The following is a 23361-nucleotide window of genomic DNA, read 5'->3' on the forward strand; positions in this document are numbered from 1 at the left end:
GTCCCTTATGGCAATATATCCCATAGACATTAGATAGGCCCATTAGCACAACACTAATTAAATCCCCCCTCCTCCACAAGATGATAAAATTAACTGGAAGAACCAACAGGAAGTGGCCGTGTACAACGGCGCCATGGCAAGCAGACATCGGCCAGGCAGGCAATGGCCACGCCGAGGACTCTTGATTGACAGGGGGGAAGGGCGAGCAATAACCAGAGCACCGATTGGAGAGTAGGGAAGGACATGTGATTGGTCAGGGGAGTGGCACAAAGCTCCCCCGTGATTCGGGGTAAGGAAGGTGAAGGAGCGACACACTGATTGGCCACCGACCAATGACACCACGGCTAATCAGTGCAGAAGGCGCAAAACGACTACCAAGAAGTGACGCACTGGTTGGAGGAGAAGCGCCGGTGTCGTAAGAAGGCATGAAAGGCTACGAGTAAGCGACGCACTGGTTGGAGGGAAAGCGAGCTGACGTCAGAAGACCGCCAGTAAAACCTCTCGCTCGCCGGCATTTTTAGCTCTTCCCTTGGTCCTTCTCACTTTGGCTTCGTTCCTGCCCGGACCTCCCTTCTGCTTTTGCCCTTTCTCCCGGTTCGGACCTCTTCCCTTGCGATCCGCAAACTGCCTGCTTGACGACGGACGTTGGCGAGGCGTTGGAGCGCCGACGTTCCTCTTGCCCGGCGTTCACTCACTGGCGATCGCGCAGGGCGGAAGGCTTGCCGGCAGCGGCGTATGTGGGCCTGACGGAGAGCGAACACCACGAAGCCTGGACGATTCCTGATGGACGCTACATACAGGGACAGATAAACTCGCATCCACAAACAACGTTTCTTTTATTTATCCTTACCATTGTCTTGTATTTGAAGTGAGGTGTGGGGACGTCCCGATTTAGGACATTTATCTTCCGTCGCATTCTTTGTTATCTGAGTCCGGCAATAAAGCCGCGTATTTTTGTACAGCAACTCCACTTTTGGTTTGAGTTATTAATTTGCAGGTGAAGACTGTGCAGACCGACAGGTAAGCCGCAGCATTCTCCCCACATCCCCCGGCTCGTGTATCGATCCGCCATTGAATTGGAAACGCCTCAAAGTAAGCTTGATTCCATCCGTGGACACTCTTTCTTAATAGTCGTCCACACGACAATATATCAGTGTGGTATGCTTACAAATTGTAAGCAATAATGAAACATGCTTCATACGTAGGTACATAATAAATAGAAGCTTTCATTATGGGCAAGCATCACCGACCTCCTGCTAGATATGGTTTTTGCTAGATAGGAGAGGTTTTTTTAAATTATTATTACGGACACGTTTACGGCTTCCAACATAAATTTTCATTGAGGTTTTTATTCCGCAGTTTACAATTATAGAAATTACAATTTTAAAATGGGAGATATCGATTGAGGTTTTTCTTTTACGGACGTGTTTCTGGTTTTTTACGTACATTTTCATTTTCAACGGAAACTTTCCAACGGTTCTGTGTGTGTTTTCCCAGTGTATTGGCCTTGATGTCCGTCGGCATGCAAACTTTCAGCTTTCTACGTCACTCAGAAGGTACCGAGCATTAATATCAGTCAGTGAGTGAGTCAGTGGTTAGAAAGAGCTTTATATATTAGATAATATACTAGCAACGGTACCCGCCCTACGGGCGGGGCTTCAATTGGAAGGCCCAAATGAAAAGGCAAAATATCAGAAATTGAAGGCTTTTTTATTTTAAACGATTTATATAAACATCCGTTAAATCCTATCACACGCAAATCATCAAAATCTAAACAGTATTTGTAGATTTTCAACAAAAGCCACATCACTGTTCATATTGGTAAATATTATTCCATCGTGTTTGGAAAAACTGTAAAATTTTAAAATTGGAAAAATATAGGAAAATTGAAAAAAAAAAATGATGCCACGGCAGGTATGAGCATGATGACAAGGCAGGTATGAGCACGATGACAAGGCAGGTATGAGCATGATGGCAAGGCAGGTACGAGCATGATGACAAGGCAGGTATGAGCATGATGGCAAGGCAGGTACGAGCATGATGACAAGGCAGGTACGAGCATGATGACAAGGAAGGTACGAGCATGATGACAAGGAAGGTACGAGCATGATGACAAGGCAGGTACGAGCATGATGACAAGGCAGGTATGAGCATGATGACAAGGCAGGTATGAGCATCATGACAAGGCAGGTACGAGCATGATAAGGCAGGTACGAGCATGATGACAAGGCAGGTATGAGCATGATGACAAGGCAGGTATGAGCATGATGACAAGGCAGGTACGAACATGATGACAAGGCAGGTACGAGCATGCTGACACGGCAGGTACGAGCATGATGACACGGCAGGTACGAGCCGACCTGTACATTATCTTCTGTCACCAGACACAGTGTATATCCCGTTCGGTGGGCCTAAAGTTTGCCTTCCTCTTTCTACTATGTTTGACTTCAGCCGCCATGACTGTTTTACAAGAGGCCGAGACAGTGCAATGCCATCTCCCAATCAAAAGTTTATCCACCTCTTATCCAGCCCTTATGCGATGGATAGCTATCTGGTATCCAACCGTACTTTATCCTTCGGATCGTTAACCTTCGGATAAGAATCTTAACCTCAGCATAGCTCTTATCCTGCGGTCTTAAATTATCCGGGCTTCGAGCAACTGTGCCCTGTTGTCTCAAAAGGCTGGGTGAGCGAGCTATTGTTGTTATCCTGAACAAATTACAAACTCCTGCTCTGACCTACAACTGTGCCCCCCTCCCCTCTCCCCGATGATGATGCTGCTTGCAGCCATGTTAGAGATCCTCGAGAGAAGAAGAAAAAGCACGGTGAGGTGGAGGTTCTGCTTTTTCATACATGGTAACTATATGTGCAGAAGTCATTGAACATGTAAATATTGTGTTAAAAGTTTACAAAGAATATTAAATTCTGTTTGATGCCACAAATATAAATGTTTGGTTGACGGATACTCTCAAAATGGTAACCAAATGCGATTGGTCACTATGTTTAAAATGTGCACTGTAGGCAAGCAGGTTTTGAGAGATAAGTTTGTGGTCAAACCGAGATGGTTCCGACAGCCTGTAGATCTCAAAATGGATGCCAATGGCACGCAAGATCGAAGAATCGTGATTTTTTATTTCCTGCACTGGCAAAACAATACTGGCACAGAGCGTATCAACCCAGACGATCATAGACCTTCTCAAAAAAAAAAATCATCATTTGCAGGCACAAAGTTCCTCCATTCTACGTCTGAAAATAAATAATTATCGTCAGGCTCGTCATGCCAATGGTGTCGTGAACCCGTGATCATCCCATGACCGTAGCAAGATGGAATTTAGAGACGAAACCTGGATTTGTAAGATCACAAGACAGTGCCGATGATGATGTGTACTTGCTGTTTCATAATGGGTGAAATCCAGTTTAGGAGGGGCAGAGTGTGGTTGAAGAGAAGTGTGTGGCACGAGAGGTGTAATATGTGGTCCATGATCTGTCTATTGTGGTTGTGGTGTATGGGAGTAAAGTATGAATGATAAATATGAAGTAAAATGTGAAGTACTTCATATGATAAATAAATATGAAGCTGATAAAATGTGGTTCAATAGGTCAAATGTACGTACTACTCTATGTTGGGTAAAATTAGGTCTTTAACTAAAAAAGTATGGTTAGGAGACATTTGGGATGTACACTTTGATCAGTAAAGAGCATCCAGGAGGAATATTTTATAGATGCGGATATTGGTTTGACATGGGTGAGGTGTGGTCCAAAAGCAGTAAACTGTGGGGTGAGTTCCTGCCTATCAAAGGCTGCGCTGCGGTTGCCAACCTATGGTTGTTGGTCCATGCTCCAGCTGTCCTTTAAAATCGTGAGCATCAAGCAAGGAAGCAAGCAGCACGTACCATTTTTGAAGTCTTTGGTGTTACCCAGCCAGGGTTCAAACCTCCCAGACTCAGAGCAGACGTTCTCACCATTACCTCATTAATGATGAGTAAAGTATTGTTCAACATTTTATGAATCATTTAAATATTGCACACCGATCCTTTCCTATTCCATCTCCAGGCGCTGCATGATGTCATCGCCGGGCACCGATGGGGACCCGGCGATGACGCCCACTGAAAGGGAGTACTCAGTTTTCACTCCGTTTGTTTTCTTGTTTTCCTTCTTTCTTATTTTCTTGTTTGTTTGTTTGTCCGGGCGATATCTCAGCCGTCCTTTGAGCTAGGAAGCTGAAATTTGGGCGCAATAGTGCGCACATGCTTTGGCAAAACCTATATACATATATATTTTTTTTATTAGTCAATTAATTGAGTAATTAATTAATTAATTATCGATTAATTAAGTACTTGTTTCTTTTCTTTCTCATCTGGGCAATATCTCAGGCACCTTTTGAGTTAGGAAGCTGATATTTGGACATGACAGTGACCTAAAGTGCTTTGGCTATAAAGGATATTTTTGATTTATTAATTAAATAATCGATTAATTATTTAATTATTCAATTAATTGCTTGATTAATAGATTTTCTAAAAGTTATAGATTCAGATGAACAGTGGTGGTATAGGTATGATATTAGGCAATTGATTAATAATTTAATTATTTTACGATTATTATTTATTTATTTTCATTATTAATCACTATTTTCTTATTTATCACTAATTACTAATTTATTTTCTTTCTCATCTGTTCAATATCTCAGGCACCTTTTGAGCAAGGAAGCTGATATTTGGACACAACTGAGCTTGTAAGTTGGCTCTAAAAGACATTTTTTATTTAATGATTAATCATTTAATCTATTAATTATTTATTGATTCATCAATTAATTGATTAATTATTTAATTTCTTCGATTAATTAATGATTTAATTAATTTTCAAAAAGTTGCAGCATCGGATAAAACACTGGTGGTTTCGGTATATTATTAGCCAATTGATTAAGAAATTAATTATTTTATGATTTTTATTTATTTATTTTAATTATGCAATTAATCAATCAATTATTGTGCACCTCTCCCTCCCAATACCGTCTCTATGTGCTGCACAGCGGCATCGCCGGGCATTGAGGGCGCCTGGGCAATTCTGCTCGCTGGAGGATATGTTATTTATTTATTTGGCATGGTGGCAGTGTACTTTGAATATATCAGGCATTATACTGCTGGGAGTATACCTGTCAAAAAGAAAACAAATATGAGATAAGATTAAATGAATTAGCATAGAAAATCCTAACCTGTTAACGCATGAAGTGGAAAGAACTGTGAACCAAACAGTTTTTTTTTTCAAAACTGAAACATAAGTTAGTAAAATAATGAGAACAAACAAAGTAATTTAAAGGCAAATCAACAAATTTCTTACCGGTCTGCAGATTATACCTGAAACAAGAAAGATGATAAATAACATGTCCTAACATGTTTACCACCCGATAATTGCATTTTCTCCACTGCTGAATAGCTTGAACACTAATCTGAGTTCAAGCTAAGCGATGACAATTCAATTATGTATCTTTGGTATTGTTGTTGTACTATCTTCAGAAGATTATGAAACAACAAGACTTTAACAGTCTTTATTGTTTTTTGTTTGTTTGTTTTTTTATTGTCCTACATTGCTTGCATTACCTATTGTGCAGCATTGCGTATGTAAATTTTAATTCTACTGTAATTTTGTTAAAAGCTGAATATGCAACTACCACACGAAAGTATACAGAATTAAGTTGTAATTCCTATTTTGTGTCGTGGTCCTTCTTTATTATCTGCAATTAAATGATGAAATGTGTGAATTGTCGATTGAATTAGTTCTTTGCCAAATACTATTAGTTTTAGGCAAAATACAATCTCATTGTAATAAGCGAAAGATTGAGTTAAACATGTAGTATCAAATGTCAATGTTTAGCAAATTAGTAGAAAAGTTCAATTTCAGGTAGAATCTTTAGGGAAAGGTTGTTAGTAATAACTGAATAACCGCAAAGTTCACAGTTGGTTTTGTTACTCTAAGTAAAGTACAAACCTTAAAAATTGAGCTCAGCTGAACTTTTGAAATAAGACAAAGGACAATGATAATGGTCAAGGTATCATTCAGTCATTCTTCACAAAGTATATGAGATAATCCAAGAGAAATGCGTGATAAACATAGTTATATTATTTTCATCTCATTTTATCTTTTATAATTCTGTTACTGAATAGCATGAAGCACGAATCATAAAGGTAAAACAATTGTTTGGAAGGATATACTTAATATTAGGACAAAGTCAAAAATAACAATAACATAATATACATAAGATATACATATCATTTCCAGTCGAGATCAATAACACGTACTTTACACCATGGTGTAAACGACATGCCTCCACTTCGTACAGTATTTATTTGTGACGTCATCACTGCATACTCAATTTTTCCTCAACACTGCACTTTGTTGAGTCCTCAAAAATGCACTCACCACTTGTGAAATCGATCGAACAAACGGTTTTCGAGAAAAAGACAAAGAGACATATGTTCTTCGGGGATTTGAGCTTAAAGTCGTTTTGGAAATTTCTTGCGATTATGGACCCAGAAAGCAATTCCATGGCTGACGATTGGTATAGGAATGTCTGTTCTGACGCTTAGATACAGAAATTCTACTAATTAATATATCAATTTAAATTTTGGAACATTGAGGGTTAAAAAATAGGAAAAATAGGAATTTCCACCAAAAAATAGGAGATTTATAGGATCCTATTAAAAAGTAGGAATAAATAGGAAAAATAGGAGGGCTGGGACCCCTGTTGTGTGTGTGTGTGTGTGTGTGTGTGTGTGTGTGTGTGTGTGTGTGTGTGTGTGTGTGTGTGTGTGTGTGTGTTATCTCCATATACAGGTTTCAAAACGTGGAACGGAGTCCTCCCAAGTGTTGAAGCATCCACCTCCGTTTCAATAAGGGGTCATGATGCATGGACCAGTTTATGAACATTTCTTGTTCTCAAAGTTTTATTCTGAGGGATGCTTTTTTAAAAGATCTCTGTGAGGTTCTTCTTCATCATTCCTATTGCTCCAATATAATCATTGGTACAACTTCGGCGCTCTTCAGATTCCAGGATCTTTTCACTTCATTTTTGAGGTCTTGGTATTTGGTCATTTTCTTGATTTCTGAGTTGTTTAGGCCAAAATTACTGGGAACTGAAACCTCATTTAGCAATGCTGTCTTTTCCTTTTGTATTTGAGTACAAGGTACTTCTTGTACACTTCCCGGTGTGTACCCTGGTTAGAATAGGTACACCGTATCCCTGCGTGTCGCAAGGCGATAAAGAGGGTTGGCGTCAGGAAGGGCATCCGGCCATAAAAACATTGCCTCAAAAAGAGAACCATGACAATTACAACTACATATGGGCAGGGTACAGCCCGAAGTGGAGATCGGTTTCTGAGGTTTGGGACATGGAATGTGGGGACAATGACAGGGAGATCAGGAGAAGTGGTGGAAGTATTGATCAGAAGAAGAGTGGACATATGTTGTGTGCAAGAGACGAGATGGAAGGGAAGTGGTGTGAGAATGGTGAAGGGTAGGCAGGGACAGAAATACAAGTTTGTGTGGCAAGGGTGCCCGGAGGGCGTGAATGGTGTTGGTGTCCTGTTTTCTGAGGAGTTTGTGGACAATGTGGTGAGTGTGACTAGAGTGAGCGATAGGTTGATGATGGTGAAAATGATGATTGGAAAGCTCTTGGTGAACGTCATCTCGGGATATGCTCCGCAGGTTGGTCGGAGCGACGAAGAGAAGGACAAGTTCTGGTGTGCGATCGAGAAGCTGATGGAAAACGTGAAAGATGAGGAAGTTGTTGTGGTAGTAGGAGACCTAAATGGACATGTGGGAAGGAGTATGGACGGTTTTGAGGGGGTTCATGGGGGTTACGGATATGGTGTGAGAAATGGAGAAGGTGAAAGGATTTTGGAGTTTGCTGATGGAGCTGATTTGTTGATTTGTAATACTCAGTTCCAGAAAGGGGATAATAAGCTTGTTACATACACGTCAGGTGGGTCGACGACAACCGTTGACTACCTGATGGTGCGTGGGCGAGATAGGGGGCACCTCCGGGACACAAAGGTGATCCCGGGGGAGGAGGCTGTTTCCCAGCACCACTTGGTTGTCTGCGACATAAGGGTGAAAGGTGCGAGGAGAGCTCGGCGGGTGAAGTACCAACCGAGAATGAAGGTGTGGAGGTTGAAAGAGGTGACAGTAAGGGAGGCATTAAAAGAGAGGCTGAGTAGGGTAGAGGATGATGTGGTTGAGCTTGAACGTGGTTGGATGTCAATGAAAGATAGTTTGTTGGGAGCCGTTGGTGAGGTATGTGGATGGACAAAAGGACCACCGAGGCACTCGGAAACGTGGTGGTGGGATGATGAAGTTGGAAAGAGGATTGACGAGAGGAGGAAGAAGTGCAAGGAGTGGCAGAAGGCGAAGGGTACGGGAGCAGAAAAAGCAGACCATGAAAGTTATAGGGTAGCCAAGAAGGCTGCAAAGAAAGAGGCAGCAAAGGCGCAGGAGGCATGTAGGAAAATGTTCGGAGAACGCTTGGATTCGGAAGAGGGTCAGAGAGCACTATTCAGGATTGCAAAGCAGATAGCGAAAGAGAGGTGTGATGTGATGGGGGTGAGTTGCTTGAAGGATGAAGTGGGACAAATCGTTGTGGACCCAGATGGAATTAAAGGAAGATGGAAAAGATATATGGAAATGCTGTTGAATACAGAGAATGAATGGGATGGCAACATAGAGAGTAACCCAGTTTTAGGACCGGCAGAGAAGACAACTGAGAAGGAAGTTGAGGAAGTGATAAAAGCAATGAAGAGTAGAAAAGCGGGAGGGCCGACGGGAGTTGTGGGAGATATGTTGAAGGCAGCAGGAAGTTGGGGTGTGAAGAGAATGACAGAGATCTGTAATCTGGTGGTGAAAGAAGGCCGCATTCCAGTGGATTGGGAACTGAGTACCCTCGTCCCTCTATACAAGGGGAAAGGTGACCCTCTGGAGTGTGGCTTGTACCGAGCGATAAAGTTATTGGAGCATGGAATGAAGGTATTGGAAAGGGTGTTGGAGAGGAGGATAAGGAAGAAGGTGAAGATCGAAGAAATGCAGTTTGGAGTTATGCCAGGAAGAGGAACGACAGATGCGCTCTTTATTGTGAGGCAGTTGCAGGAGAAGTACATGGAGAAGAGGAAAAAGTTGTTTCTTGGGTTTGTTGATCTGGAGAAAGCATTCGATTGGGTTCCACCCGAAGTATTGACATGGGCATTGAGGAAGTTAGAAGTGGAGGAATGATTGATCAGAGTAGTGATGGCAATGTACAAAAGAGCGCGCACAGTTGTCAGGACGAAGGACGGGAACAGTGGTGAGTTTGAGGTGAAGGTGGGAGTGCATCAGGGGTCGGTACTAAGTCCACTACTATTTGTAGCTGTGATGGAGGTGCTGGCTCAGAACGTAAAGGAGGGTTTACCGTGGGAGTTGTTGTATGCAGATGATCTGGTGTTGATTGCGGAAAGTATGGATGGACTGAAGGAAAAGATGAACAAGTGGAAGGAATGTATGGAGACAAAAGGTCTGAAGGTGAATATAGGAAATACGAAGGTGATGGCAAGTGGTAAAGCATGTGGTGAGGTGGAAAGAACTGGGAAGTGGCCATGTGCTGTGTGCAGGAAGGGTGTCGTAGTGAACTCCATTCAATGTACAATGTGCGCTGCATGGGTTCATCAAAAATGTTGTGGTCTGAGAGGGTCATTAACCAGTGTGGCAGCTACATTCAAATGTAAGGTGTGCACAGAGGGAGCTGCAGATGGAGGAAATGTTGAGTTGGATCTTGGAGACGGCGTGAAGCTGGAAGGTGTGAAAACATTTTGCTACCTCGGAGACATGCTTAATAGAGAAGGTGGATCAGACTCGGCAACGGTTGCTAGAGTGAGATGTGCATGGAAGAAGTTTCGGGAACTGAGTGGCATGCTGTTGAGGAGGGGAGTGTCGTTGAAGCTGAAGGGAAATGTGTATGCTGCATGTGTGAGAAGTGTTATGATTTATGGAAGTGAGACATGGGTCATGAATGTAGAGCAGCAACGAAGGCTGGAAAGGGTGGAAATGCGAATGGTTCGGTGGATGTGCGGAGTATCGTTGAGAGAGAGGAAGACAAATGATGAATTGCGAAAGATGATGGGAATAGAGCCTGTGATTGATGCTGTGAAGAGGAACAGGTTGAGATGGTTTGGTCATGTGTTGAGGAAGGATGAAAGTGACTGGTTGAGAAGAGTGATGGAAATGAATGTAGAAGGAAGTAGAGGACGGGGAAGACCGAGAAAGACTTGGCTAAAGATGGTGGAAGAAGAAATGCGGGCAAGGGGGTTAACAAGGAGAGATGCAGAAAATAGGGCAAAATGGAGAAGATTGTCATGGGGACCGCAAGGCTAACCCCCGCTCTCGCAGGGAAAATGGCCTTAAAATGCATGTTGTTGTTGTTGTTGTTGTTTATTTCCACACAAATTAATTTCGTGAAATGGAAAGGTGAAACGTTTTCTGTTTGGAAGTGGTTCATCAGCCAATAGACTATTACAAAGATCAATAGACCCTTCATCTTAAATACGATTGAACATAAACAATTCTACCTTGGGGGCATTGAGATTGTGTTCATGACAATGTTAAAATTACATCATAAAGTTGCTACATAGTCATTCTAATGTAACTTGCACATGTCATGTCAAACCCATCTCAATCAAACCACACCTAGATTACGTTTACTTTTTTCAAAGTAATTTTTGTGATTATGGGACAAACAAGAAGGAAAACCCTTGCGGAAAATTTGTAATGTAAAAAAACGTATGCAATGCGGAGAGATACTAAGAAATTTTTTTTTAAATAAAAAGTACTAAAAAAAGAAATGCTAGAATCTCTAAAAATTCTTTTTAATCAATACGAAGAGGTTTCGTTCTCATTTTACCCTTTATAAGGGGTGAGGTCATCTTTATTAGTTTGGGACACAGGTCATCAATCAGCAGCACTGCCCCGGCTCACCTGCTGGACCTCCTACCCTAGGCCGTTATCATAGTATGCTGGACCTATGAAGAGGATCATCTCTTAAAATATGAGCGAACGTGCTGAAAAAAAAGCAAAATCCATTTTGGAAGACCCATCTACCCCCATATTTATGTCCCCCTTTCCCCTGGAGGCATCACCACAATGGTTTGTTATCTGAAAGAGATTAATCTTCGATGAAGATAATGATATTTATAGTGTAGTATGTGCCTGCCTGGAGCAAAATTGTTAATAATTTATGTTTATTTTGAAAGGATTTTCTATCGAACAATGAATTTCTGTATGAATAGAATGGCACAGTGGCCGAAAGGGTAAGGACTTGTCGCATTGGCCTTTGCATGTTGCTGATTCGATTCCCATTCCTGATCACCTGGGCTGGTTGGGAAGGTGTATTATATTCAGATCTTCTCCATCATGGTATTTCACTCGCCTGCTTCCTTTCTCGCAACAAATTTCTGCTCAACTTACATGTATGGACTGGTCTGAAAGAGTTAAGCCAAATGCCCTGAAGTGTTAAGTTGGATTAATGCCAAATGCTGAATAAACTAGATGGTATTCATAGAATACTTACCCTAAACGTGAGCGATGACATCATAAATTTATATTCTCTAATATAATTGTTGCATAGATCACGCTCAATACATTTCAAACTGATCAGACTAAGGGTTGTGCCTGTCGAATTATGACGTCATAATTATGGCACCAATGACGTCATCGTTAACAACACCTATTCCCCATATGGAGTTCTTTACAATGAGCCATGTTTCAATTTTTTCCATGCAGCGGTTTTGGAGGTATAGAGGTGCAACATTTTTTGGTGTTTCCAAGATGGTGCCTGTACCACATGACCTATGACGTCATGATTATCATTAAAATATTCTACATGACGTGGCGCTCCTATGGTGAAAATTTCGTGCCCATCAGACCAACAGTTGCTGAGGAAAATAAGTCACAATGATCGGATAAGTGTTGTACTTGTCGAATTATGACGTCATAATTAAGGCACCGCTGACATCACCATCAACATATCTTATTCCCCATGGTGAGTACTTGACAATGAGCCATGTTTCAATTTTTCCCATTGAGCGGTTTGGAGGATATAGAAGTGCAACGTTTTTCCAAGATGGCGTCCGTACCACGTGACCTATGACGTCATAATTATGAATACAAAAAATGCTACAGGCGGAGGCGCTTCTATGGTAAAATTTCGTGTCAATTGGACCAACGGTTGCCGAGAAAATGAATTTTTAAAATGCAGACACGTACGGGACACGGCACACGTACAGCGCATGTACGCACCTGAATGCTGAACCCCGCTTTTCGCCTCGCGAGCGCATGGTAACTAGAATGTCACTCGGTAGAGAACACACTTCCACCAGGCTGAATAGTTCACCTTTTGTATCCTTCTGACCTTGATGACCACAATAAGCCCTCACCTCTGGATGCTACTACCAGAAACCCGCTTGGAGCTCATCACCAGTCAACGCAGCTCCCGGCTTCAGATCCATAAATACAGCGAGCGCTCCAAAGCACACACTGGTATAGCCATGCCCTACCCTGCAATACCAGTTGGCGATCTTGTCTACCTCGCATATGACCGGGATAAGACTTGTGCAAGACCCCGATACCTCGTAACATCAATCGATCATCCATGGTGTTAGGTGAAGACGTTCTCCTTGTCACAGCTATACAACAGGCCATGTAATGTTCGATCAAACAGATGTTACAAGGTACCTGCATCTCCTGATTTCACAACCCCAATTGCCAGCTCGACACTCCCCTCAGATTTCCTGTGTGGCCTGGACGAGTGGACGGTGGTAATGTTCAGCAATCTACACCTGATCGATCCTCTGACACAATATTACCCCCTGTGCCCCCTGAACTGTCGCGACCTGCCTTCACAGGTCATATCGATTCGGGTCCGACCTCCACCTGCACTGTCAACCGTGTCACACCTGTACACATTTCAACCAATGATCCATCTGGTGATCATGCTCTTGAAGCCCCTGATGACCTTCCTCAAGACTCAAGTACATCCTTGAGTACAACATCACCATCCGCCATGCCTCGACGCTCTGTTCGATCAAGTCGGCAGCCTGATTATCTGGCCGATGATGTCGAGTAACCATAATATAGTCCTGCACTCCATGTACAGTGTCGGGCGGTGCCATTTACATCTGTTGCTGACCCTCTTGTGGACTTCACACATTAACGTTCTTGTTACTATTGTTTGGCCTGTGTTATGGGTTGTTACTCCCGCCAGGGAGTAATGCATTCGATCGTGTCCGTGTGTGTTCGTGTGTTTGTGAACAAGTTATCTGGAAAAGTTCTGAACGGATTTGGATGAAAGTTGGTGGGATGATTGCCCTTGGGACAAGGAAGAATTGATTAGTTTTTGGTGAAGCTCAGGATATTATTCCGGATCCAGGAATTTTTTGAAGGATTGTTTACCATTGGAAGATAGGGCTCATTTTTTTTAACATTATCTTCTATATATTCTATATTTAACATTGTGATATGAAAATAGTTTTCATATTTGTTGTAAATGTAGTTTAAACTCGTGGTTATGCGTTCGAGCGGAGTATTGTGTTAGCAGCGTCGTCTTCAAGGTTCTTTTTTTTTTCTTTCTAATAAAGACATATTCTGTCATTTTAAAACCACCAAAGTGTGTATTCGGTTTTCCCCTTTCATAAAATGTATCGTTTGATACGTATAATGCTTTAAAACTGCTTTTTGTTTTGTTTTTACCTCAGAAGAGATATCAACATTTGCCTCAGCGAATGTCATTGTCAATCGCGGTGTCAGTATTTGATGAACTTATAAAGACTCAGGTGACTTGTGTGACCAGAATGTGCACGGGATTCTTCCCAGAAGAATGAGTGGTCGCATTAGCTTGTACGACTTAAAATGAGCGAGTTATGTTTTCACGTTTGGGCCAGTTTTACATGTTGTATCTCTAAGGAATGAAACGAACGTTTTTCCTGGCTTACAATTTTATTTGAAGTCACACATACCTCAAAATACACTCACTTATATAGAATTGAACGCTGAATCCGAAAATGTAAGTGAAATTGCCTTGTTTTTTTTTAACATTATCTTCTATATATTCTAAATATATATCTATATATCTATATATATAGATATATATAGATATATATATATATAGATATATAGATATATATATAGATATATAGATATATATATATATATATATATATATATATATAGATATATATAGATATCTATATATCTATATATATCTATATATCTAAATATATATCTGATATATATATATATATATATCAGAGAATCCAGTACAAAATCCTCCTCTTGACCTACAAAGCCCTCCATAACCTGGCCCCATCCTACCTGGCTGACCTCCTCTCCAGACACACTCCCACCCGCAACCTCCGCTCTGCTGGTACCAACCTCCTGACCCCCCCCCCCCCCCCCCCCATCCGGACCAAATTTAGATCCTGGGGGGACAGGGCCTTCTCCATCGCTGCTCCCACCCTCTGGAACTCGCTACCTCACACCATCAGAGACTCCTCCTCACTCACCACATTCAAAACATCACTCAAGACCCACCTGTTCAACACTGCATTCAACATTTAACCCACAGCATCTAACCCCTGACTATCTCCTCTCCTTCTCCCTCCTTTGTGCTTTGAATATTTCCCTATTTCCCTATTGATTCTTCTTTTTTTGAAATTGTTTTTATGTTTTGCTATGCATTATGTTTTGCACTCTGTCAAAGCGTCTTTGGGCTTCCTGAAAAGCGCTATATAAAATAAATGCATTATTATTATTATTATTATATCTGTGCAGTGTCTGTCTTGTGTTGTCTTGTCTTGTGTCGTCACTGAACTACTCCCTCAAACTTTTGTGAAATTGTACTATTCCAACTTGACCCACGGCGGGAGTATGTGCTTTACTGAGTGGCGTTCTAGTTTTTCTTTGTTTTAAAAAAAAATACATTTACAGTCTTTTAGAATGTGGGAGGAAAGGTGACGATCACACGAGTATATGGACTTGTTGTTGGACTATTGGTATGTACGTAGTAGGACACTCATGTTCATGCGTGTAGAGTCTCCATCTTGACCGAGTGCTGTTCGTTGTCCGTAATAAACCTGATTGGACCTGAGCCCGACTGTGTGGCATCTCCCTAGTTACAAGTACTGACGATGGATATTACACAAACAAAAACTATCTTCCATCTAATCTATCAAACTTTCGTCTTACATAACAACTTCGTAACAATGACATCCGTGTTTTGACTTTGTGTAATCAAGCACATGCACATTCATCGTCATATAATCACTGTGCAAGAAAATACCTGGGAGTTTTTATCCTCCCCACCCACTGTGAGGCCCATCTCCCCCTTCTTTCCAATTCCTTCACTCCAATCTCTTTCTGACCTTAAATTTCTCTCCCAACATCTCCCACACTCCTCTAACCTTCCTTTCTCCTGCCCTCCTTCCCTAATCTCTCCCTCTTTGGGAGGAATTCCTGAATACGTACGTATCTCTAGATCAATATCGGACTTTTCTGTTTGTGGCTCAAAAGTCACTTTTCAGATTGACTTTGAAAAACATTTCCAGGTACACAGTGACTCACTGATTCAGACAGTTTGAATGGAATTGATGTGATGTCATGCCCAAAACACGTCCCTGGTCTCACTCCAATGGGAGGGTGTGGTGGAGGCCCAAAGATAAAGTGAAACATTTGGGGTGCAAGGTTACCATGTTCTGAAAATGCGTCTTTGTAGATTTTTATGAAAACGTTATCCAGGAAGGTAATAACTTCACAGCAGAGTCCAAACGTTCAAAAAAAAAAATTTGGGCTCCCACTAAATCAGGAACTATTGGTGGAGCTAAAAAGATAGAGACTTCCACTGTGCTTGATCTCATTGTAGTGTTGTAAGTGGTATTTCTATCTATTCTCCAAAGTCTCTTTCTATAAATGATTGATATATACAGTAGCTTTGATATTTTATACACGATGTCAAAAACAATGGTTTTGATGCATTTTTATTCCCGATTCCTGAGGAACGTTTATCAAATTATGAGCCTTGTATATTTTACAGAATTTGTTCAAATCAAACGTTCAAAGTTTGTTCAAATTTGTTCAAATCAAAGAACGTTTATCAAATTATGAGCCTTGTATATTTTACAGAATTTGTTCAGATCCACAGAACTTCATAAAGGGATTATGTACAACAAAATGCGCAAACTTCAGCTCTATAGTGAAATGTCAATTGAATACTAAAATAAATAAAACTAGAACGGCACTCGGGAGAGTGCATACCTTCGCCAGGCTGAACAGTTTACGTTTTGTATCCACTGATGGGCAGGATCTGGATTCGGACCTGAACCAAAACCTAATCGGCTTATTCTCATCACCGAACCAACTCGTCCACCAAGTTCATGCATAACACGTCCATAACCTTTTCAAATATCATTTTATTTCTCGCCTTTCGCCCGATCTGTCAATGGTGAAGAATCACTTAAAAATTAAATAATTCTCGTATCCGAATTCATATTCAGATCTTCACCAAAATCGAATAGATTCGTCCTTGTCACACACCCAACCTCTCCACCAAGGTTCCTCTAAATCCGTCCACAACTTTTTGAGATATCCTGCTGTCTATCGTTTTTGGCCCGATTTCCTAATTGTGAAGAATCACTTTGAAAATTCTACTAGCCGGATCCGGATCCAGATCTTCACCAAAATCTAATCATTTCGTCCTTGTTACATACACTACCTCTGCCAAATTTTGTCCGAATCCGTCCACAACTTTTTGATATATTTTGTTCAGACAGACAAACAGCCAGACAAACAAAGAAATATGTCGTGCATAGCTCGATACTTGCGAAATCCCTAAAATAAGTTTTTGGCCTATGATGACCTCAAAAATCATTGGTGGTTGAATTCAGTGACCTGGTATGCAAATCCTCTTCAAATTTCAAGTTAATTTGATGAAAATTGAGGATTTTAAAGACTTGGCCGATGTTGACCTCAAAAATACTTGGTGATTGAATTCATTGACCAGATATGCAAATCCTCTTCAAATTTCAAGTTAATTGGATAAAAATTGAGGATTTTAGAAATCTGGCCTATGGTGACCTTTTGGCCTATGTTCACCTCAAAAATAGTTGGGGGTTGAATTCCATGACAAGATATGCAAATCCTCTTCAAATTTCAAGTTAATTGGATGAAAATTGAGGATTTTAGAAACTTAACCTAAGTTGACCTCAAATATACTTCGTGGTTGAATTCAGTGACCAGATATGCAAGTCCTCTTCAAATTTCAAGTTAATTGGATGAAAATTGAGGATTTTAGAAACTTGGCTGATGTTGACCTTTTAGCCTATTCAGTTTCTCTAAAATGTTGACCTATTTCTCTAAAAACCTCAAAAATACTTGGTGGTTGAATTCAGTGACCTGGTATGCAAGTCCTCTTAAAATTTCAAGTCAATCAGATGAAAATTGAGGATTTTAGAGAAATATGGCATATGTTGACCTTTTGGCCTATGTTGACCTCAAAATTACTTTGTGGTTGAATTTAGAGACCAGATATGCCAATCCTCTTCAAATTTAAAGTTAATCAGATGAAAATGGAGAATTTTAGAAACTTGGCCGATGTTGACCTCAAAAATACTTGGTGGTTGAATTAATTGACCAGATATGCATGTCCTCTTTAATTTTCAAGTCAATCAGATGGAAATTGAGGATTTTAGAAATCTGGCCTATATTGGCGTTTTGGCCGATGTTGACCTCAATAATAGTTAGTGGTTGAAATCCGTGACCAGATATGCAAATGCTCTTCAAATCGCAAGTCAATCGGATGGAAATTGAGGATTTTTGACAAAGTTGGTGACCTTTGGCCTATGTTGACCTATTGACATTGACCCCAAAAACAATAGGGTTCTTGATTATGACCAACTCTACCATTTGGTGAAGTTTCGTGAAGATCAGTTGAAAATTGTGACCTGTAGGCGACAGACAGACAGACAAACAAACAAAGACAGAATAACGCACAAGACCAACCATTATACTTGAAAAATATTTGATTCGGAAGTAACAAACAGACAGACAGCGGTGAAAACATAACCTCCATCCACCTTCGGTGGCGGAGGTAATAAAACGAGAACGACACTTGGTAGAGTTCATACCTCCGCCAGGCTGAACAGTTTACGTTTTGTATCCCATTGATAGGCCGGATCTACCTGAACGAAAATCTAATCGGCTTGTCCTTGTCATCTAACCAACTCATCCAAGTTTTGTCATGATCCATTAAAAAAACCTTTTTTTAATATTGTGCTATAGATGGATTTATGTCCCATTTCTCAATGGTGAAGAATCACTTAGGGATTTTAAAAAACAAAAAAAACAATCGTATCCTGATTCGGATCAATTCACAAAAATTCTATATCTTCTCCAAAATTGAATCAATTCATACTTGTCACACTCCCAACCTGTCCAGCAAGATTCATCCAAATCAGTCCATTACCTTTTGAGATTCCCTGCCCACAGACAAACAAACACACGAAAGATGTCTGCATAGCACAACACTTGCTAAATCCAAAGTAACAATACTTGCCATGGAAACAGCAATTTGGTAATTTTGAAAATTTGACCTATCAAGTTTTTTTTACATGATTGAATGATGTGCATAACAAATTTGGTCGATACATTTTCTAAGCGTGATCTAATCGTTATTTTACATGGTTTGAATGGCATTGACCTTGTATTGGATGGCATTTTTGACCAGATTTCATACGCAACACATATATACTGCACACACGTCAAATGTCCGCTATTATAAACACCACTGGGGCGTAGAAACACAATTATATAAATGAACAGGATTATAAATAATTGTAATCCACGCCCAGACCAGGAGCATAACTTAGTTCCTGAATTATCTATATAAATAAAACACAGTGTGTGTGTGTGTGTGTGTGTGTGTGTTACCTATAGACTCCTAAACGGAGAGGCTCACGTACTTGATTTTTGGCATAGACATGGCCATTGGGCCTGGGAAGGACATGGCCTACCTAAAAATGACCTCTGATGACGAGATCCATATGTCTTATTCATATTTAACATTTCAGCGAGGAACATTATACACTGATCTCAGCCTGTGCCAGAGCAGCTCGCTGATTCGCTCAGAGCGATCACGTGATGTTCCATCCTCACCACCAGACTCCACGCTGCCTGCTGTAGTAAAGATCACTTCCCCCCTTCATCCCCCTTCCCCTCCTCCCATCTTCCATCCCCCCCTCCCCTCCCCTTCCCCTCCTCCCCCCTCTCCTCCCATCTTCCATCCCCCCCTCCCCATCTCCTCCTCCCTCCCACCTCCCCCCCCCATACCTCACCCCCCTTCCCTCCCCTCCCCCCTCCCCCCTCCTCCCCCACCCGGCAACGCCGGGTACTTCTGCTAGTTTACTATAATTAAAAAGTATTGTCGCACGAATCCCTCGGTTAATACCGTAGGACCGCGGATGACCGAACGGCTTTACTTGAGGCGACGATCAATTACGGATTCGACTATAAAAGCACGGGGGAAAAATGAAGAGGAAGAAGCGGCAAGCACGTACCTGTAGCAATCCGACGGCAGCCCTCGATCCTGCAGGGAATGAACTCAAAACGAACACAGGATTTTGAATAGAAAAATAAAATAATAGAAGGGTTTATTCAAAATAAATATCGGGACAGGGAAATGCGGTGATAAACTACATTCTAGGTTGGGACGTCCCCACTCACAGATTTCGGATACGAAAAAAAAGGAAATAAATTAAATAAAAGAATTGACGTGTATTTGTGTGCCTGTGGGTGCGAGCTTATCTGTCTGTATGGTGTGTCCGTCATCCAAGGCGGCTCCGTCCGGCTCCGATGCTGGTGCGAAGAAGCCGAAGGCCTCAGTCCGCCTCGTCCAGCGCACGCTGCCAGGTAGGCCTGCTCACACACAGGCACCAGCCTCGCTCCCAGCACCACTCCAAACACCAAGCCAAGAACACCATAAAGAACTCCGGGAAGACGCCAACAACCACCAGGGACGAACGCAGGGAAGAAGAACGAACGACCACCAGGGGAGAACCAGGTAAGAACGCCGGGAAGACGACCAGGGAAGCACCGGAAATGAACACACCAAAGTACAAGCCCCGAGTGCGAAGAGCCAGCACGAACTGAATACGAAGACTGAAGAACTCGGAGACTCCAGAATGCCTTGCCCGCCAACCACCCGTTTTGTTCCCTGTGGTCTGACGGCTGACGTCAATTCTGGCGCGTTCCAATCCGTCCCTCCCTTCTTTGCGAGCTTTTCGCGCCTTCTCACGTCATCAGCGCTTCTCCTCTAATCAACGACCCCCGTCTAAGTCGTGGTTTGGCGCCCTCCGCCCTGATTGGCCGAATGTTCGCGCCTTCTGCCTCAACCAATCACATGTTCCCTGGGCATGGTTATAGCCTGCCTTGCACGATGTTTGATGCCATGCCGGCGTTGTACGCGGCCGCTTCCTGCTTGTCTTTCCAGTGCGTCTTTTTGTAAGGGAGGGGATTTAATTAATGTGTGCACTAAGAGACCTATCTAAGTGTCTAAATGAGTGCGTTGCCATAATGGACACTGGATTGGCGACAGAGGGGACGACAAACGAGGGAATTTTACCCATAATCCCTGCACTAATTAGCATACCCCACCCCCTCGTGGCGGGGACACAGATACAACTTATACCGACATCCGGGCTACACACAGAACTTATTACAGGTAGATTCCCTATCACGACAGTCGAGTACCTATCTATGCAGATCTACCTGGCTCTAGATATTCCTCTACCTCCCCCCCCCCAACCCCTCCCCCCCCCCCCCCGACATAACAGTTGGACATGCTACACACACATTGGACATGCTACACACATGTAGCTAAATTACAGTGGCTTACGTGTATAGCAACTGGAATATTTCAAGACCTGGACTTCTTAGTTTTGAGGAAAGTGTTGAAAAGACAGTTTTAGTAGAGAACAAAATATTACTTGGGAATGTGACATAAGTATATTTTGAGAATTTAAAGGGAATTTACAGAGTAGATGCAAGTAAAAATTTTGAGATGGAAGAGGACAACAGTACTCTGGGGCATGATTTTAAAATGTGAAAAAGCCAGCAAGAACTGAGATTAGGCACTGATTTCATTTCCTTGGAGAGTAGCAGAAATGTAGTTAATTATTTGCCAGAAAAAGTACAGAGAGTACTGTCTGTCTGTTTAAAACAATTGCAGCTTTGGAATGCAATGGAGAATGAAATAATTTATCACAATCTCTCATTCCCATTTTCTTAACCGTGAACCAAGTTTGGTTTGCAATAACTGAGTGCTTTGTGCAGACTTTGGATGTTGATATTTAAAAACACCCGCTTAGTGATTATAATCTTGACTTGAGATAGCATCACGGCAGTGGAATGTACAGGTGCTGTTGATAAAAACTTTAGTTGTTTTAAATTCACACAAGTTGTTCTGACCTTGAATCAAGAGCATTGCCTCCACTCAAATAACATTGCAATACTTGGCGTATTGTCGGACAGGCAGCATTGTTACACCATGACAAGTCATAGATCCATGTAGCATGAATAATACTAGAACGCCACTCAGTAGAGCGCATACTCCCGCCGTGGGTAAAGTTGGAATAGTACGATTTCACAAAAGTTTGTGGGAGTAGTTCAGTGACAACACAAGACAAGACAACACAAGACAGACACTGCACAGATATATATTTAGAATATATAGAAGATAATGTTAAAAAAAAACAAGGCAATTTCACTTACATTTTCGGATTCAGCGTTCAATTCTATATAAGTGAGTGTATTTTGAGGCATGGGTGACTTCAAATAAAATTGTAAGCCAGGAAAAACGTGCGTTTCATTCCTTAGGGATACAACATGTAAAACTGGGCCAAACGTCAAAACATAACTCTGTGGTGGGCACAAGGGGCAATAATTCCGCGCACCAGTGGGTGGCGCGAGCGTCCAGGCGGGGAACGAAAGCACATGCCCCGCCTTTCGACCGATCGGCCACGCCCGGGGACTAGGCGTGGCCTCGGGACATATATGCGGCTCTAAGCTTGAGCCCGCCCAGTGCTGAAGTACGAGCTTTGAATAAAGACTCTTTGTTATACAAACGCGTTGTGGCCTACCTCTCTGGCAATCGAGTCGTGTGTGCACAGCACCACACTGGTGACCCCGATTGGTTCAGCCGTTGCTGACCACCGAACGCGCCATGGCTACCAACGCCGTCGCAGTCAAACTCCCGGAGTTTTGGGAAGCGCAAGCCGACGTTTGGTTTTTGCAAGCCGAATCTCAATTCCAACTCCGATGCATAACGGCGGACAAGACCCGGTACTACCACGTGGTCGCCGCCCTCGGGCCCGGCACTGCCGTCCGAGTCGTGTCCATCCTTCGGTGCCCGCTGGGCGACAACAAGTACGAGGCGCTCAAACGTCTCCTCATCACCACGTTCGGGCTCACGGAGATCGAACGGGCCGACCGCCTACTGGACCTTCCCGCCCTCGGCGACACATGACCATCCATCCGGATGGATTCCATGCTGTCCCTGCTTGGAGACCAGCCCCCGGATTTCTTATTCCGGGCGCTTTTCCTATGCCAGCTACCTGCACAGGTACGCCTCGCGCTGGCCGGTTCCAAAATAAATGAACCCCGTGCCCTGGCCGAAGAGGCCGACAAGTATTTTGTGGCCTGCGACACGCGGTCGGTGTACGGTGCTGCCGTAGTGGATCCCGGTGCGGAGGCTCCAGTGCCCCTGGTTTCCCTCGTGGCCGCTGCTACGCCCCGTACACTACTGCCGCCGCCACCACCACCGCCGCCGGCACGGCCGCCGCGGCCGTTACCGCCGCAAACCTGGTGCTACTACCATGCCAGGTTCGGCCGCCAGGCTAAAACGTGTCGCCCGCGGTTCTCTTTTGACGGGTTGGGAAACGACCGGCGCTCACTTGCGGCCATGAGCGTCGGCCATTCCGGCAGCCTCCTTTTCATCACGGACACCTTGTCCGGGCGCCATTTTCTTTGCGACACAGGAGCGCAGGTAAGCGTCCTACCAGCCTCCACGTCCGACAAGCAAACCGCGGGCCGGGGCCCCGCTTTGCTTGCCGGCAATGGTACACCCATCCGCACATTCGGGAAGCGTTGCCTCTCACTGCGGTTTGGAGGGCAGCGCTTTCAATGGTCGTTCGTGACCGCCAGCATGCCATTGGCACTGCTCGGTGCAGACTTCCTATGCGCGAATGGGCTGTTGGTCGACGTGAAGCGCAGACGGCTCGTCCAGGCCGAAACCTTCAGCTCCCT

The 23361-nt window shown here is 42.9% G+C and overlaps 1 long non-coding RNA gene across 1 annotated transcript in view; it reads left to right on the forward strand.

Moving 5' to 3' along the window:
* The first annotated feature begins 2787 nt into the window (after nt 1-2787).
* Nucleotides 2788-23361, forward strand: part of LOC137419311 (uncharacterized) — a 36390-nt gene continuing 15816 nt past the window's right edge. The window contains exon 1 of the long non-coding RNA XR_010982824.1: nt 2788-2825. This is a non-coding gene — a long non-coding RNA (uncharacterized LOC137419311). The remainder of the gene's footprint in view (nt 2826-23361) is intronic.

The sequence above is a fragment of the Myxine glutinosa genome, chromosome 1 (assembly GCF_964187855.1).
Source record: "Myxine glutinosa chromosome 1, kmMyxGlut1.1, whole genome shotgun sequence".
Taxonomy (NCBI): domain Eukaryota; kingdom Metazoa; phylum Chordata; class Myxini; order Myxiniformes; family Myxinidae; genus Myxine; species Myxine glutinosa.